The 18019-nt window shown below is 43.4% G+C and overlaps 1 pseudogene; it reads right to left on the reverse strand.

Moving 5' to 3' along the window:
• LOC116472433 (calreticulin-like) overlaps positions 1-10769 on the reverse strand; it is a 33807-nt pseudogene extending 23038 nt beyond the window's left edge.
• Positions 10770-18019: the final 7250 nt, after the last annotated feature.

The raw sequence follows: 18019 nt of genomic DNA on the forward strand, positions 1-18019 counted from the left end.
CCAGATGGCCTGAAGTAACTGAAGATCCACAAAAGAAGTAAAAATAGCCTTAACTGATGACATTCCACCAGTGTGATTTGTTTCTGCCCCACTCTAACTGATCAATGTACTTTGTAATCTCCCCCACCCTTAAGAAGATACTTTGTAGGCCGGGCGCGGTGGCTCACGCTTGTAATCCCAGCACTTTGGGAGGCCGAGGCAGGCGGATCACGAGGTCAGGAGATCGAGACCACAGTGAAACCCTGTCTCTACTAAAAATACAAAAAATTAGCCGGGCGTGGTGGCGGGCGCCTGTAGTCCCAGCTACTTGGAGAGGCTGAGGCAGGAGAATGGCGTGAACCCGGGGGGCGGAGCTTGCAGTGAGCGAAGATTGCACCACTGCACTCCAGCCTGGGCGACAGAGCGAGACTCCGACTCAAAAAAAAAAAAAAAAAAAAAAAAAGAAGGTACTTTGTAATCTCCCCGACCCTTAAGAAGGTTCTTTGTAATTCTCCCTACCCCTGAGAATGTACTTTGCGAGATCCACCCCCTGCCCCCAAAACATTGCTCCTAACTCCACTGCCTATCCCAAAACCTATAAGAACTAATGATAACCCACCACCCTTTGCTGACTCTCTTTTCGGACTCAGCCCACCTGCACCCAGGTGAAATAAACAGCCATGTTGCTCACACAAAGCCTGTTTGGTGGTCTCTTCACATGGACGCGCATGAAAGTGACCATCCTGGCCAACATGGTGAGACCCCGTCTCTACTAAAAATATAAACATCAGCTGGGCAGGGTGGCGTGCACCTTTAGTCCCAGCTCCTCAGGAGGCTGAGGCAGGAGAATCGCTTGAACCTGGGAGGCAGAGGTTGCAATGAGCCGAGATTGCACCATTGCACTCCAGTCTGAGTGACAGAGCGAGACTCCATCTCAAAAAAAAAAAAAAGGAAATGAATTTGGTGATTGGGTGATATCACAGACAAAAACAGTTGTATAAAAGTCAGAATTTTCCCAATCAGCGTATTAATATACAATAATTATATGTGCTAATACTGAGTTCCAGTATTTACCTTTAACTTTTTCTTTGTCTCCTTAAAATTTTCCTGCAGCGAGCTGAAATTTACCATAATCCGGCTGATGTTTAGACTGCATCCATCGTTTTTTCCATTCATCTATGAGTAAAGGAGAAAAAAAGAACGTAAAGACAAAATGCAGCTAATACTGACCAAGACTTACAGGAATGGTAAGGGTATGTCAAGGGACGACTCCAATATTCCTGAAATTCCTTTCATTGTCCAATTGTCTGAATCCCACTATTTGTGTATTACCATGTGAAGTGGCTTGAATACCAAGTAGTAGAGGCACTTATACTTTAATACCCTACTTCACCCTCCTCCATGACAGTTAAGAGCTGAAAATCACCATGGGAATGTATGGTTGAAAGGCATGAAACAGGCCGGGCGAGGTGGCTCACACCTGTAATCCCAACACTTTAGGAGGCCAAGGTGGGCAGATCACAAGGTCAGGAGTTTGAGACCAGCCTGGCCAATATGGTGAAACCCTGTTTCTACTAAAAATATAAAAAATTAGCCAGGCGTGGTGGCGGATGCCTGTAGTCCCAGCTACTCAGGAGGCTGAGGCAGAAGAATCACTTGAACCCGGGAGATGGAGGTTGCAGTGAGCCGAGAATGCACCATTGCACTCCAGCCTGTGCCACAGAGCGAGACTCCATATCAAAAAATAATAATAATAATAAAGGAAATGAATTTGGTGATTGGGTGATCACAGACAAAAACAAAAGCAAAAGAAAGGCATGAAACATTTATTCTCATAAAAGTAGATGGAAAAATGTGCTTAGAGGGACTCATCCCTTATACATATTTATGTTTAGTAAAATAATAAAATCAGCTCACCAAGTAAAGAGATTAGCAACAACATTTTATACCTTCTTGAATTAGTAATGATGACAATGAACAATCAATTTCCATTTACCCTGTTCTGTTGCTTAAACTTTCTAATCTCTTTCTTGTAGTTTCAAGGAGATGCTGATAAATTTGTTTTGCTTTGGCATGGATGGCATGTAGACAAAGAGGCATTCTTCTTGGGTCCTGGCACTCCAACCAAACATTCAGTGCCTTTCTGATTTTATGCTTCAGAGTTGCTGATTCCCATTTCCTGGGCCCACTATGGGTCCCAGAGTCACAGGGCAATTTGGCAGCTTGAGCTGGAAGAGGCCTTTGGGGTAACCTTTATTTGATCTTCTCCTTGTAGTTCAATGGATAGTTCTCTACTCCCACTCCCCAGTATCTAGGTTTTGTTTGTTTGTTTCGTTTTTTTGAGACGGAGTCTCGCTGTGTCTCCCAGGCTGGAGTGCAGTGGGCTGATCTCGGCTCACTGCAACCTCAGCCTCGCAGGTTCAAGGGATTCTCCTGCCTTAGCCTCCTGAGTAGCTGGGATTACAGGTGCCCGCCACCTCACCCGGTTTATTTTATTTTATTTTTTGTATTTTTAGTAGAGATGGGGTTTCACCATGCTGGCCAGTCTGGTTTCGAATTCCTGACCTCAAGTGATCCGCCTGCCTTGGCCCCCCAAAGTGCTAGGATTACAGGCATGAGCCACCGTGCCCAGCCCCCACTATCTAGGTTTATTACCTTATCTCTACCTATGAATATCCCACATCAACACATATCCAGTAAGACCACCCTGAGCTGGCTCTGTCAGCTCCTATTACTCATGTCTGATGACTCAACTGTTTCCCCTTATGAGACCCAGGGGACTTGAGCTTGCTTTTGAAAGAGTTAAGAACATGCCACTCCAAAATATGCTGCTCTTCCATATGGACTATTTTGAATTAAAGGCACTTATAAAACAGCAAGTGCAAGAAGATCACTCTGACCTTCATTCTGTTTCTGAAAAGCAGAGGATAAAATCCCCACATGAAAGATGTCTTCCCTATACCAAAAGGAAAGTAACATTTTTATTATCAAAGACAGGAAGTTGAAGCCAAAGGAAATCTATATAAACAAACTTTGTTAAACTAACCCTTATCTCCCTCATCACTTCTCTACCTAATTATCCTGGCCCAAGCCACTTTCCCTTACCACGTTTCACAACTTACTATTCTTTGTCCAATTCACCACATAAATAATTGACTCTAACTGCTTCTATAGGTCTTCATTTCCTTAAGAGGGCTTCCATGTCACATAAAACTTACATTAAATACATCTCTATGCTTTTCTCCTGTTAATCTGTCTGATGTCAATTTAATTTTCAGGCCCAGCTGAAAAAATTCTAAGAGGGAAGAGGTTTTACCTCCTCAACACTTTCTGTGGTCTCCCCCTGTCTCTTTCAAGGTCATGGTAATTAGACAGGTCTTGGTGACCACCTCTGTCACTCCCTCCTGAGGGAGGGGCCCCAGAGCTTCTTTGTGCCTTAACTTGCTGTGGCTTGAATGAATTGGATCCTGCTACTCTGACCATCATCGACCCAGTGAAGGATAAGGGTAGATGCCAAGGCAAAAAGATGTATTATGTGTTAGGCCTTCATGGGGCTCTCTAAAAACTTCACCTTATTCATGCTCATGGACAATGCTGTGAGATAGGTTTTTTGTTGGTTGTTTTTGTTTTTTGTTTTTAGGGTTTTTTTGGGTTTTGTTTGTTTGTTTATTTTGAGACAGGATCTTGCTCTGTCACCCAGGTTGTAGTGCAGTGGCATGATCATGGCTCACTGCAGCCTCAATCTCCTGGGCTCAAGCAATCCTCCCAACTCAGCCTCCTAAGCAGCTGGGACCAAAAGCATGCCACTACACCTGCCTAATTTTTTGATTCTTTGTTGAAATTAGGATCTCACTATGTTAGCCAGGCTGGTCTCAAACTCCTGGGCTCAAGCGATCCTACTTTCTTGGCCTCCCAAAGTACTGGGATTACAGGCATGAGCTACCACGCCTGGTTAGATAGGCATTTTTAAATTCCATTTCACATCTAGTAAGTGGTAGGCCTGAGATTTGAACCCAAATCTGTCTGATTTCAAAACTGTCTGATATAGTTTGAATGTAAGTCCCCACCAAACCTCACGTTGAATTGTAATTTCCAGTGTTGGAGGTGGGGCATGGTGGGAGGTGTTTGGATCATGGGGAGAATCCTTCATGAATAGTTTGGGATATCACCTTGGTGATCAGTGAGCTCTCCCTCTGAGTTTGCTCTGAGATCTGGTGGTTTTAAAGTGTGTGGCACCTCCCCCTCCTACTCTCTCTCTCGTTCCTGTTTTTCACCATGTGAGGTACCTGCTCCCCCTTCACTTTCCGCCATGATTATAAGCTTCCTGAGGCCTCCCTAGAAGCTGAGCAGATGCCAGAACCATGCTTCCTGTAAATCCTGCAGAATCGTGAGCCAATTAAGCCTTGTTTCTTTATAAATTACCCAGTCTCAGGCATTTCTCTTTTTCTTTTCTTTTTTCTTTTTCTTTTTTTTTTTGACGAAGTCTTTCTCTGGCCCAGTCTGGAATGCAGTGGCATGATCTCGGCTCACTGCAACCAACGCCTCTGGTTCAAGCGTGCCACCACGCCCGGCTAATTCTTTATATTTTTAGTAGAGACGGGGTTTCATCGTGTTAGCCAGGATGGTCTCCATCTCCTGACCTCGTGATCCACCCACCTTGGCCTCCCAAAGTGCTGAGATTACAGGCCTGAGCCACCGCTCCCGGCCCTAGTCTCAGGCATTTCTTTACAGCAATGCAAGAATGGCCTAATACATTGTCTTTTCTCTGAAAGAAGAAAGAAAAAGTGCAATGTAGAAAAAACGTGTGTGATAACCATAGCTACTGTTTAGAACTGTATGTCAGGCATTGTGCTGAGTACTTTCATGCATCATCTCGTTGCATTCTCTTAATAGCCCTGTGATGAATGTCCTATTTTTTCCTCATTCAAAAGACAGAGAAACGGAAGCTCAGAATCTTGCCCAAAAGCCCAGTTGTAAGTAAGTGGGTAAGCCAGGCTCAGACCCAGTTCTAGGTAGCACCAAAATCTGTACTTTTAACTTCTACATATGACTTCCCATGAAATCACGTGTGAGAAAAGCCCTTTATAACCCGAAGAGTGTGCCACAAATGTAAGAGTCAATCATAGTAGCACTTCACGGTCTGTAATTAATAGTTTGTGTATAATTTGAGAATGTCTGTCTTCCCTACCAGACTAGTCAAATCTATAACTATTCTGCTGACCGTTGTGTGCCAGTATTTAGCACAGAGTAATAACCAAAAATATTTGTGAATAACTGAATGGATGCATGATCATGTCTTTCGCCTAAGCCATAAGATTCTTAGCCTTGCTAACGGATTCTTAGCCTTGCTAACTCTTTTATTCTCCATTTGACAAAGGTTAATTGATTCTAAAAAGCTTGCAGAAATCGTTGTATAACTTTGGCCTTGAACTTTATGGTAGAAGAGGTTAGAATAGAACTCAAAACTTCTCAGTGCTAATTATTTTTCTGGGTGAACAGTATCAATACAAATCAAACCTGACACAATTTAGGGTGTCTCAAAATAAGGAGTCTCTCTTTTTGTTAGGAGAATAATATCATATGATTAATGAAGTTCCTTTAACTTTTCACATTTTTTCTCTTAACGTCATAACATCATAAAAGGCTCAAGCCAGAATGACCCTTTAGTGGTCATTTAATCTGACTTCCTCATATTAGAGGTAGGGAAACTGAAACCCAGAGAAGGAAATGATTTGCCCATGCACACAGAGTTGTCAGTTAGAGATCTGAGACTAGAACCCAGTTCTTCTGCACCCTTGTTTCGGGCTCATTAATTCCTTTCTTCAAGAAATGCTTACTGAGCATTCACTCTGTGCCAGGTATCAGGTGCACAGAAATGAGAATCTGACAAGTCTTTTCAGGGACCTGTGAGCTTTAGGGAGTTCATAATCTGGTGAAAGAGACAGATAAGTAAACAAACAGTAAACAGGTAAACAGACAAGTCAAACAACAGTGTGGTAGGGGTAGTGATAGAAAGCACAGGGCAATAAAATTCAGAAAAACACTGACTGCTCGTCGGGGTCAAGGCAGACTTCAGAGAAGGCATGCCTGAATGTCACACGAACTTATCTCTGTATCTGTACTTCCCAGAGTGTCTGGCTTGTGATGTAGCTCAAATCAAAAGACCTGGCTAGGGACTCATTTCTGCCACCGCCTTCAGCAGAATTTTTGTTTTTTTAGACAGCTTCTCACTCTGTTGCCCAGGCTAGAGTGCAGTGGTCCAATTTCAGCTCACTGCAGCCTCTTCAGCAGAATCTTGACCCTCTCTGAGATTCAGTTTCTTCATCTGTAGAAAGGGATTACCAAAGGTATAGAGTTTCTTCTGGGAGAATTAAGTGAAACCGCATGCAACACCATGTTAGGCACACTAGAAGTGATCAATAAATACTACTTGAGTATTTGTGTGCATATGTAATCTGTGCATATGTGTATATGTATACAAAGATATACATAGGTAAAGAGATGTAAATATTTTTAGATTTGAAGGTAAAAGTTGTGCTTTCTGGGCACCTAGTCCTTAGGCTCAGACAGAATAGGTCCATTAGAAATGCTTATTTAGATAAAAATACGTATTTGCTGCCTTTATTCCACATAATCAGATTATATTCTGCAAAAGAGAATTTGCTAGATAAGTTAAAGCTTATCTCTTCAGGTACAAACATGTTGTCTACATTTTCAATGAGAAATTTTTCTAGACATAATAAAAGACCCTGACCTCTAATATATAGAATCCTAAACAAAATTTATACTTTCCCAAGAGTTTGAGACCAGCCTGGGCAATATGGCAAAACCTCGTCTCTACAAAAAATAGAAAAATTAGCCAGGCATGGTGATGCATGCCTGTAGTCCCAGCTACTTGGGAGGTTGAGGTGGGAGGGTCACCTGAGCCCAGAGAGGTCAAGGCTGCAGTGAGCCGTGATTGTGCCACCGCACTCCAGCCTGGGCGACAGAGTGAGACTGTCTCAAAATAATAATAATAATAATAATAATAATAATAATAATAATAATAATAATAATATAATAATAATAATAATAATAATAATAATAATAATAATAATAATAATTTAAACGTTCTTGAAGACTCAAGGCCTGTTTTAGGCTGTAATGTACGGCAGAGGTTTGGGTCTGGTTTTGTAGTGTTTCTGTCTCCACTGTCCTTGTTCTGCTGTGAGCACTCACTTCTCTCTGAGATCCATGTTTGCCTCTAGCAATCCAACTGATTCTCATGAGACCAGTAGACCCACATCCCTGCTTACCTGACTGCCAATTTACCTGCCTACTGCCTTTTCTTTCTTTCTGCCTGCCGGTCTACCTGTATGTCTGCCACATAGACCATAATAATTCAAATATTTATCAACTGTTAAAAAGCCTTGTGGGGTGGTGAACAGCATGAGATAAGAATCTCAGCCTTTCCACCCATTTCTGTATATGACCTGCGTGAATCACTTTTCTGAATCTGTGTCCTCATTTATAAATAAGGATTATATTTAAACTCTTTAAAGAAAGGAATCCTGTGCACATAGTAGGTGCTTAATAAATGTTTGTGGACTAACAGATTGGCATGAGGGCCAAATTAATTAAGATAATAAATATAACTATTGCTGCTGTCATTGAATGAGAGCCTTTAGCAGGTCCTCTATTTATCTTGGAGGCTGTCATTTCTAATCAACTATACCCTAGAAAGCAGGCCAAATTTGCTAAAAAAGTGTACATTAAATAAGAGCCTCTATGCTCAAAGCAGAAAATAATATAAGCTTTTCACTTAAATATTTACAGAGAAACTATGCTGTGCCAGTCTGAGTGCTAGATACCAGGGTGCTAAAGTGAGCAAGACAATTCCTCAAGCCCTTAAGTCCTCAAGGAATTCACAGTCTAATGGGAGAGACAGGCAAATAAATTATCTGCTTTTCTTATTTTATATTTCTTCATTTTTCAAAGTAAAATAATTTATTGTAGAAAATGTAGACAGCCTAGAAGAAGCAAATAAGCAGTAAAAACATCCATGATACCTACTGCTCAGAGATGACCATTGTTAACATTTTGATACACTGTATTTCCTTCTAGCCTTTTTTTTTTTTTTTTTTTTGGAGACAGAGTCTTTCTCTGTTGCCCAGGCTGGAGTGCAGTGGCATGACCTTTACTCACTACAACCTTGTCTGTCAGGTTCAGGTGATCCTGCCACCTCAGGCATGTGCCACCATACTGGCTAATTTTTGTATTTTTTTTTTTTTTTTTTTTAGAGATGGGGTTTCACCATGTTGCCCAGGTTGGCCTCAAACTCCTGGGCCTAAGCAATCTGCCTGCCTTGGCCTCTCAAAGTGCTGGGATTACAAGGTGAGCCACCGCTCCTGGCCAGAATGTCTTTCTACTGGGATTGGTCTGATGTTTTTCTCTTGGTTAGATAGAGGTTATAGGTTTGGGGGAAGAAGACCACAGAGGTAAACAGCCATTCTCATCACATCATATTAATGGTGCATGCTATTAACATGACTTATCACTGATGGTGTTAACACCAATCACCTGACTGAGGCGGTATGTGTCAGGTTTCTCCATTGCAAAGTTACTCTTTTTTCCCCCTTCTTTCCATACTGCACTCTTTAAAAGAAAGTCAGTATGTACGGTCCACACTTAAGCAGTGGGGAGATATGCTCCATCTCTTTGAGGGCAGAGTATTTACATAAATTATTTGGAATTCTTCTGTACAGGAGATTTGCCTATTTGTCCCTGTTTATTTACTCAATCATTTCTTTATACCCATATGGACTCATGGATATTTATTTTATACCTTATTATTTTTTTTTTAGAGATGGAGTCTCACCCTGTCACCCAGGCTGGAGTGCAGTGGCACAATCATAGCTCAGTATAGCTTTGAACTCCTAGGCTCAAGGGATCCTCCCACCTCAGCTTCCTGAGTAGCTGGGCATGTGCCACCACAACTGGCTTTTTGTTGCTCAAATGTCTTTAGCCATTGGGAGCTCTTTCAGTTGTCTCCTATGTCCCTTTGACACACCCCCATCATTGTGATTTTTGAACACTTCCTTACTTTCTAGAACTATACGATGCTCGAGGCTCATCTTGTATATTCTCTTCTTCAGCCCTAGATCAGCCATTTCTCTAAGGAGGCCTAGTTCCTTTCATTGGACAATGGTATTATAAACCATGATATGGGCTCTGGTGTCATTTACTTTTTGAAAGTAAATGTTTTAATTGGAGTATAACATTTATTCAGATTTATTCAGATGACATTTATTCAAACCATAAGTGTATAGCTTAACGAAATTTTAAGAAGAGAAATTTAAGGCAAATTTTCCAGGTACCTGGAATTATAATTGTTAACTGATGTATTAATTCCAAAGTCTCACTGCATCCAACTCATGCATCCCCTCCCATATCTTCAAAACAAAATTACTAAAACCAAGTGGTCACATCTGATAAGAGAAGAAGAAGCAGCTTCAACAGTCTTTTCTTTTCTTTTGAGACAAAGTCTCGCTCTGTTACCCAGGCTGGAGTGCAGTGGTGTGATCCCAGCTAACTGCAACCTCCACCTCCTGGGTTCAAGCAATTCTCCTGCCTCAGCCTCCTGATTAGCTGGGATTACAGGCACGCACCACCATGCATGGCTAATTTTTTTGTATTTTTAGTAGAGATGGGGTTTTACCATGTTGGCCAGGCTGGTTTCAAACTCCTGACCTCAAGTGATTCACTCACCTCGGCCTCTCAAAGTGCTAGGATTATGGGTGTGAGCCACCACACCTGGCCAACAGTCTTTTCAATAGATTTCCTTCCTGCCTCCCTCCTTCTATATACTCACTTGTTTATTAAGGGTTTATTATGTGTCAGGCAGTGAACAAAATCAATCCCTTCATTCATGGAATTTATATCCCAATTGGCAGGTAAGATGACAAACTTTAAAGAAAATAACATATAAAAGGGCCGGGTGCAGTGGCTCATACCTGTAATCCTAGCACTTTGGGAGGCTGAGGCGGGCAGGCAGATCACTTGAACTCAGGAGTTCGAGACTAGCCTGGGAAACATGGTGAAATTCCATCTCTACAAAAAGTACAAAAGTAGTAGCCAGATGTGGTGGCAGGTGCTGTAGTCCCAGCTATTTTGGGGACTGGGGTGGAAGGATCGTTTGAGCCCAAGAAGTTGAGGCTGCAGTGAGCTGAGATTACACCACTGCACTCCAGCCTGGGTGACAAAGTGAGACTCTGTTTCAAAAAAAGAAAAAAATACATAAATATGTAATATAATATCAGGCAATAATAATTATGTGGGGAAAATTAAAAGTAGTAGGGTGTTATTTAACATACGGTGGCTAGCCTCTATGCCGAGATAAGATTTGAATAGAGATTGACAAGGACAGGGAGTCAGCCACATCCCAGGTGAGCTACACAGGTAGAATGCCATGGAGAAGGGTGTAGGAAAGGGAGCTAGTGCTTACTGAGTCCTTACTATGTACCAGACACTGTGCAAAATGGCTTCCATACTTCACCTTATTCAGTCCTCACCGTGCTCAGCAACGAAGTTAGAATAATCACTTCCATTTTATGGAAACTCGGAGAAGTTAGTAAATTACCCAAGGTCACCCACTGAGCAAGTGGCAGAATCAGGACTTGAAGTATCATCTGTGTGCTCCAAGACTTCACTCTCGCCTCCACATCCCTGTGGTGTCCAGAGAGATCCTTGCCATCGGTTTGTACTTCAGACCTGGAAAGGCCAGCTGGATCAGGCCTATTCGGTTCGGGCATCGGTCCAGGGTGATTCTTCCCCAGGCTCAGCATGTCCAAGTATCCATGATTCACAGACAGTCTCAATCACTTATCAGTCGGGGGCCTGAGCAGCAGAGTGTTCTTCAGCCCTGCTGAGCTGTCCTCGGTGGGTCTGAGCCAGCTGCGAACAGAGGCCCTTTGTCTCAGAACGTCTCTTTGGCCAAGTTTTCATAGTCGAGTCTGAGTGTTGACAGAATTAACATTCACACACACACACACACACACACACACAAGCACACACACACACCCCTTGTGACTCCTACATCATTCAGTCCCTCGTTTGAATTCCAGTTTCTTTCTGCCTGATTTTGTACTTTTTCAACAGTCACTACTGTCACCATTAGCCCTCCCCCATACCTGAACTGATGATCCCACAGTTCAATCTACCAACGTTTATTTATTTATTTACTTTTTTTAGAGACAGAGTCTTGCTATATCACTCAGGCTGGTCTTGAACTCCTAGACTTCAGTGATCCTCCTGCCTTAGCCCCGAAAGTAAATGGGATTACAGATGCAAGCCACTGTGCCCGGTTTCTGCATATTTTAATATGCCAGTCCCTATGCAAGGTCTGGGATTCCAAAACGTCATGTTGTCCTTGAAGCCGCTGATATTATCATCTGCTGGCCACCTGACACTTGGCAGCTTGTAGCAGTGGCTAGAGAATCTTTTATGAAGGATGAAACCTGGATTCAACAAACATTTCTGCCACGGACTCACCATGTGACTTTAGGAAAACCATCTTTTCTCTCTGGGTCTCATTTTCCCCATCTGTACAATGAAAGGGTTGGATTCTAAAGGCCTCGCATGGCCGGGTGCGGTGGCTCACGCTGTAATCCCAACACTTTGGGATGCCAACGCTGAGGCAGGTGGATCACCTGAGGTCAGGAGTTTGAGACCAGCCTGACCAACATGGTGAAACACCATCTCTACTAAAAAATACCAAAAATTAGCCAGGTGTTGTGGTGGGTGCCTGTAATCCCAGCTACTCAGGAGGCTGAAGCAGGAGAATCGCTTGAACCTGTGAGGCAGAGGTTGCAGCGAGCCAAGATCATGCCATTGCACTCCAGCCTGGGTGATAAGTGCAAGACTCTGGCTCAAAATAAAATATAATTAAATTAAATTAAATTAAATTAAATTAAATTAAAATAAAAAAATAAAGCCCTTGCACATTCTCTGGTTGCTGTGTTGCTCTGTAGTCTGGGAAAACAGTAGAAAGAAAGGGCCCTGAATCAATTTCTGTTACAAATCCCTTAAATGCCCCTAGCATGTCATGTTCCCTTCTGGATCTCAGGTTTCTCACCTGTAAATGGGGAAAAGGCGGGCATTTGGGGTTAGATGAGCTCTCAGGAGCCTTTCAGTTCGGCCATTTGAAGAATGTAAGATTTACCTTTCTGGAGGGTGCTAAGCACTACTTACAATGTGAGCTAGCCATGTGCAGTGGTACACACCTATAGTCTCAGCTACTCAAGAGGCTGAGGTGAGAGGATCACTTCAGCCCAGGAGTTCGAGGCTGCCATAAGCTATCATCGTGCCACTGCACTCCAAGCCTGGGTGACAGAGTGAGGCCCCGTCTCTTAAAAAAAAAAAAAAGTGAGTCAGAAGGCCCTCAACTTATTGGACTTTTGGAAGGCAGTGGGGTGGGTAGCAGGAATAATGCAAGAAAAAAACTTTCAGACCTGATTCAAACCCTGGTTTTACCACTCAGCAGCTACGTGACCTCAAATTAGTCGACTTCTCTGGGCTTCAGTTTTACCATCTGTAGATTAGGAAAATAATAATTACTTTGCAGAGCTGAGATGAGGACTGGAGTGTGTAAAGCATCATGCTTAGTGACTAAGACTATGCTTAATAAAGGTTACTTAAGGCATCAGGTACAGGTTAGATATAAAAAATAAGGTTCAGCCAGGCGCAGTGGCTCACGCATGTAATCTCAGCACTTTGGGAGGCTGAGGCGGGCAGATCACAAGGTCAGGAGTTCGAGACCAGCCTGACCAACATGGTGAAACCCTGTCTCTACTAAAAATACAAAAATTGGCCCTGCATGGTGGTGCACACCTGTAATCCCAGCTACTCAGGAGGCTGAGGCAGGAGAATTGCTTGAACCTGGGAAGCGGAGGTTGCAGTGAGCTGAGATTTTTTCCACTGCACTCCAGCCTAGGCAACAGAGCAAGACTCCGTCTCAACAAATAAATAAATAAATAAAGTTCAAAAGCAGGAAATTTAACTCCAAAAACTGGAAAGAGCAAACAGTTCTCTTAATTTTTAATAGTTTTTTTTAAATTAAAAGGGTAATGACCAGGAGCGGTGACTCGCACTTGTAATCCCAGAACTTTGGGAGGCCGAGGCAGGTGAATCACGTGAGGTCAGGAGTTTAAGGCCAGCCTGGCCAACGTAGCAAAACCCAGTGTCTACTAATAATACAAAAATTAGCTGGGCATAGGTGGCGCACACCTGTAATCCCAGCTACTCAGGAGGCTGAGGCATGAGAATCACTTAAACCCAGGAGGCAGAGGTTGCAGTGAGCCGAGATCGTGCCACTGCACTCCAGCCTGGGCAACAGAGTGAGACTGTGTCTCAAAATAAAATAAATAATAATAATAATAATTTAAAAGGGTAACACAAGTTCATTGCAGAAAATAATGAAAAAATTAAACTAATCTGAAATTCCATTATTTACCATTTTGGTACATTTTCTTCTATTCTTTTTTATGCACAAATATATTTTACATAGTGACTATATATATATAATTTTGGAAATTTTTCAAGACATTAGGTCGTAAACATTTCCCCATGACATTAAAAACTTCCAAGACATTCTATGGATATATCATACTTTACTTAATTGAGCCCTTACTGTTGGGCATTTAGGTTTGTCTCCAAATGTTTCCAATTACAAATAATGCTCACATGATTTATATGTTACATATGCGTAAAGTATTGCTCACATTTCTGATTATTTCTTGAGAGGAAAAAAAAATCCTAGGAAGGGAGTTACCTAGGAAAAGGATATGTACAATTTTAAGGTTTTGGCCAGAATTGTTTACTGGGGCTTAGAAAGGCTGTACTCACAATCCTACCAGCCAGGCCCCAGGTGCTGGGTCACAATGGAATCAGCAGAGGCTAATGCTTTGCCCCAATCCACTAGGCTGAGGCCCGTTGGGGTGGCTGGTCCCAGGGCTGTGGTGGGAAGCTCTTACAGATTGCAGGTAAGGGACTATCGGTGGAATCTTCCATGCTGTCACTGACGTTATTGCTTTCTTGCCCTGATCAGTCACCACTCCAAGTCCCTCCCATCACTTGCTGCAAACTGGCACCCTGGTCACAGTTTTCCTCTCTACTCAGGTCCATCATCATCCAGGTGATGTCTATAGGACAGCCCATCCAACTCCCTAGACTCTCAGTTTCCTCATCTCTGTTTCTACTCCAGGTTAGCCATTTGTCACTACATTCACACCCTAGGCCTTGTCATCAGCACAAACTGCTTTGAAATTTCAACCTCCAAAGTGCCTCACGCCTGTAATCCCGGCACTTTGGGAGGCCGAGGTGGACAGATCACTTGAGGTCAGGAGTTCGAGACTAGCCTGGCCAATATGATGAAACCCCATCTCTACTAAAAATACAAAAATTAGCTAGGCGTGGTGGCATGTGCCTGTGGTTCCAGCTCCTCAGGAGGCTGAGGTGGGAGAATTGTTTGAACCCAGAAGGCGGAGGTTGCAGTGAGCTGAGATCGTGCCACTGCACTCCAGCCTGGGTGACAGAGCCAGACTTCATCTCAAAATAAAAAAAAAAAAGAAGAAGAAATCTCAAACTCAAACACCCATTTCCACCCACCTCCATGACCATGGCCTCCTATCCTCCAATTCTCACACTGTGTTACTTGAACTGCATCTGTTCTTTGACACTTCTCGTCCCATTTCTTTTTAGTCACTTGGCTTCTTTCTGCCTAACTCTCACAGTCCTTCCTTCCTTCCTTCTTCCTTCAAACTTGTAACACTTTCTGTGTGCCAGGTACTTTACCAGGTACAGGGGTTGTAAAGTGAAAAGAGGTGGAGATCCATCAACTTGCTCGCTCTTCTCAACCCCCTTGCCCATTTGCCTTTCTGCAAAATCCCCACCTTGTGTCATCCAAACCTTCCACGTGCACTTTGTATTCCAAATTACTTACTTACGCTCTTCTCTACTTCCCTCTCAGCCAGAATTCTCCAAAATGTAACCCAACCCTGCTGTATTCATTTCCTCAGCTCCCCTCTACCCTTCAACCTAAGGTAGTGAGGCTTCCACCCCACCACTCCACTGAGTTGTCAAATGGTCTTCCTAACTGTCAAATGCAATGAATTCTTTCCAGATGTTCCCCTCCTTGGCTTCCCAGCTGCTTTTGACATTAGCTGTACAACCTTGGGAAAATCACCCAACCTCTCTGAACCCCAGTTTCCTCATCACTGAAAGAGTGAATAATAGAATCTTCCTTATAGAACTGGTGAGAAATTCAGTAAAATTATGTATAAAGAAAAAAATTCGGCCAAGCACAGTGGCTCATGCCTGTAATCCCAGTATTTTGGGAGGCCGAGGTGGGCAGGTCACCTGAGGTCAGGAGTTAGAGACCAGCCTGACCAACATGGAGAAACCCCATCTCTACTAAAAATACAAAATTAGCCAGGCATGGCGTTGCATGCCTGTAATCCCAGCTACTTGGGAGGCTGAGGCAGGAGAATTGCTTGAACCTCGGAAGCTGAAGTTGCAGTGAGCCGAGATCACGCCATTGCACTCCAGCCCGGGCAACAAGAGCAAAACTCTGTCTCAAAAAAATAATAATAATAACAATCCCAGCACATTGGGAAGCCAAAGCAGGAGAATTGCTTGAGCCCAGGAGTTCAAGACCAATCTGGGCCACATAGCAAGACCCCTGTCTCTACTAAAAATTAAAAAATTAGCTGGGTGTGCACCTGTGATTTTAACTACTCAGGGGCTGAAGGGGGATGGTCACTTGAGCTCAGGAGGTGGAGGCTGCAGTGAGCCATGACAGCACCACTGCACTCCAGCCTGGGTGACAGAGTGAAATCCTGTCTCAAAAACAAAAGAAAAAAGAAAAAGACTCACTGGTACACAATAAGCATTCAATAAGATAAAATTCAGACTCATTGAACTTGGTTTCCTGGGTCTCTGATAACCAGGAAGGGTTTGCCTTGGCTCATATGAGCATTTGGATCTCTGAAAAGGATAATTTCCCAGGGCAATTCATTCTTTGTCAACAAAAAATTATTGAGCACCTACTATGTGCCTGATCCAAGCACTTTTCTAGTTTCTGAAGCTATAGCAGTGAAGACAGCAGAGAAGCACTATGCTCTCAGGAAGTGAATCTAACAGTGAGGAGAGAGAGAAATGGAGAGACAGAGAGAGATAGTAACCATGCAAAGGCTTACATGGGAACTTTTTGGGGTGATGGAAGTGTTCTATATATTGATTGTGGCAGTGGTCACACAGGTGTATACATTTTTCTTTTTCTTTTTTTTTTTTTAAGACAGGGTCTCCCTCTGTCACCCAGGCTGGAGTGCAGTGGCACGATCTCAACTCACTGCAGCCTTGAACTCCCGGGCTCAAGTGATTCTCTCGCTTCAGCCTCCCAAGTAGCTGGGACCACAGGTGCACGCCACCATGCCCAGCTAATTTTTGTATTTTTTGTAGAAGCAGGGTTTTGCCATGTTGCCCAGCCTGGTCTTGAACTCCTGAGATCAGGCGATCTGCCTGCCTCAGTTTCCCAAAATTCTGGGATTACGGGCATGAGCCACCACGCCTGGCCTACATTTTTCAAAATTCAATGAATAATACACATTAATTGAGTGCATTTTGTTACACGTACATTATATCTTAAAAAGTTCATTTTTTAAAAGTAAGTTACATAGAGGGATAGAGTATAACCATATACAGGGGAATAATATTTGATAGGGCAAACAAGAAAATCCCCTCTAAGGGCCGGGCGCGGTGGCTCACGCTTGTAATCCCAGCACTTTGGGAGGCCGAGGCGGGCGGATCACGAGGTCAGGAGATCGAGACCACGGTGAAACCCCGTCTCTACTAAAAAATACAAAAAATTAGCCGGGCGTGGTGGCGGGCGTCTGTAGTCCCAGCTACTCGGAGAGGCTGAGGCAGGAGAATGGCTTGAACCCGGGAGGCGGAGCTTGCAGTGAGCCGAGATTGCGCCACTGCACTCCAGCCTGGGCGACAGAGCGAGACTCCGTCTCAAAAAAAAAAAAAAAAGAAAATCCCCTCTAAGAAGAAAATATTTAAGCAGAAACCTGAATGACGAGAAGGAGCAAACCATATGAAGACCTAAGAGAAGAATATTCCAGGCAGAAATCACATCAACTGCAAAGGCCCTGAGATGGGGTTGAAGACTGTGTGTCTGAGAAACAACAAGAAAGCCAATGTGGCTGGAACATAATGAACAAGCAGGAGATAAGAGAGGTAGGCAGGGGCCAGGCACGGTGGCTTATGCCTGTAATCCCAGCACTTTGGGAGGCTGAGGCAGGTGGATCACGAGGTCAGGCGTTCAAGACCAGCCTGGCCAACATAGTGAAACCCGTCTCTACTAAAAATAAAAATAATTAGCTGAGCGTGGTGGCAGGTGCCTGTAATCCCACCTACTTGGGAGGCTGAGGCAGGAGAATTGCTTGAACCTGGGAGGCAGAGGTTGCAGTGAGCCGAGATTGCGCCCCTGCACTCCAGCCCAGGAAATAGTGTGACTCCATCTCAAAAACAAAAGAGAGAGGTAGGCAGGGACTAGATCATGGAAGTTGTTGTGGGTCATAGTAAGAAGATTGGGTTTTATTTTAAATCTAATAGAAAGGCAGTGGAGGTTTTTAAAGTTCCAGAATGATACAATCTGATTTACATTTCAAAAAAGTCATTCTGAAATTTATATGAGAAAAGACCAAGGGGAAGCAGAAACAGAAGCAAAGGCCATTCAAGTTACTGCAGTAGTCCACGTGAGAGATGATAGTGGCTTGGACTAGGTGGGTAGCAATACAGGAGGTAAAAAAAAAAAAAAATCACGTGGCCGGGCACGGTGGCTCAAGCCTGTAATCCCAGCACTTTGGGAGGCCGAGGCGGGCGGATCACGAGGTCAGGAGATGCAGACCATCCTGGCTAACACAGTGAAACCCCGTCTCTACTAAATATACAAAAAATTAGCCGGGCGTATAAACCGGAGGTGAGGCAAGAGAATGGGTGA

Source organism: Hylobates moloch, unplaced genomic scaffold (assembly GCF_009828535.3).
Source record: "Hylobates moloch isolate HMO894 unplaced genomic scaffold, HMol_V3 SCAFFOLD_8, whole genome shotgun sequence".
Lineage (NCBI taxonomy): Eukaryota > Metazoa > Chordata > Mammalia > Primates > Hylobatidae > Hylobates > Hylobates moloch.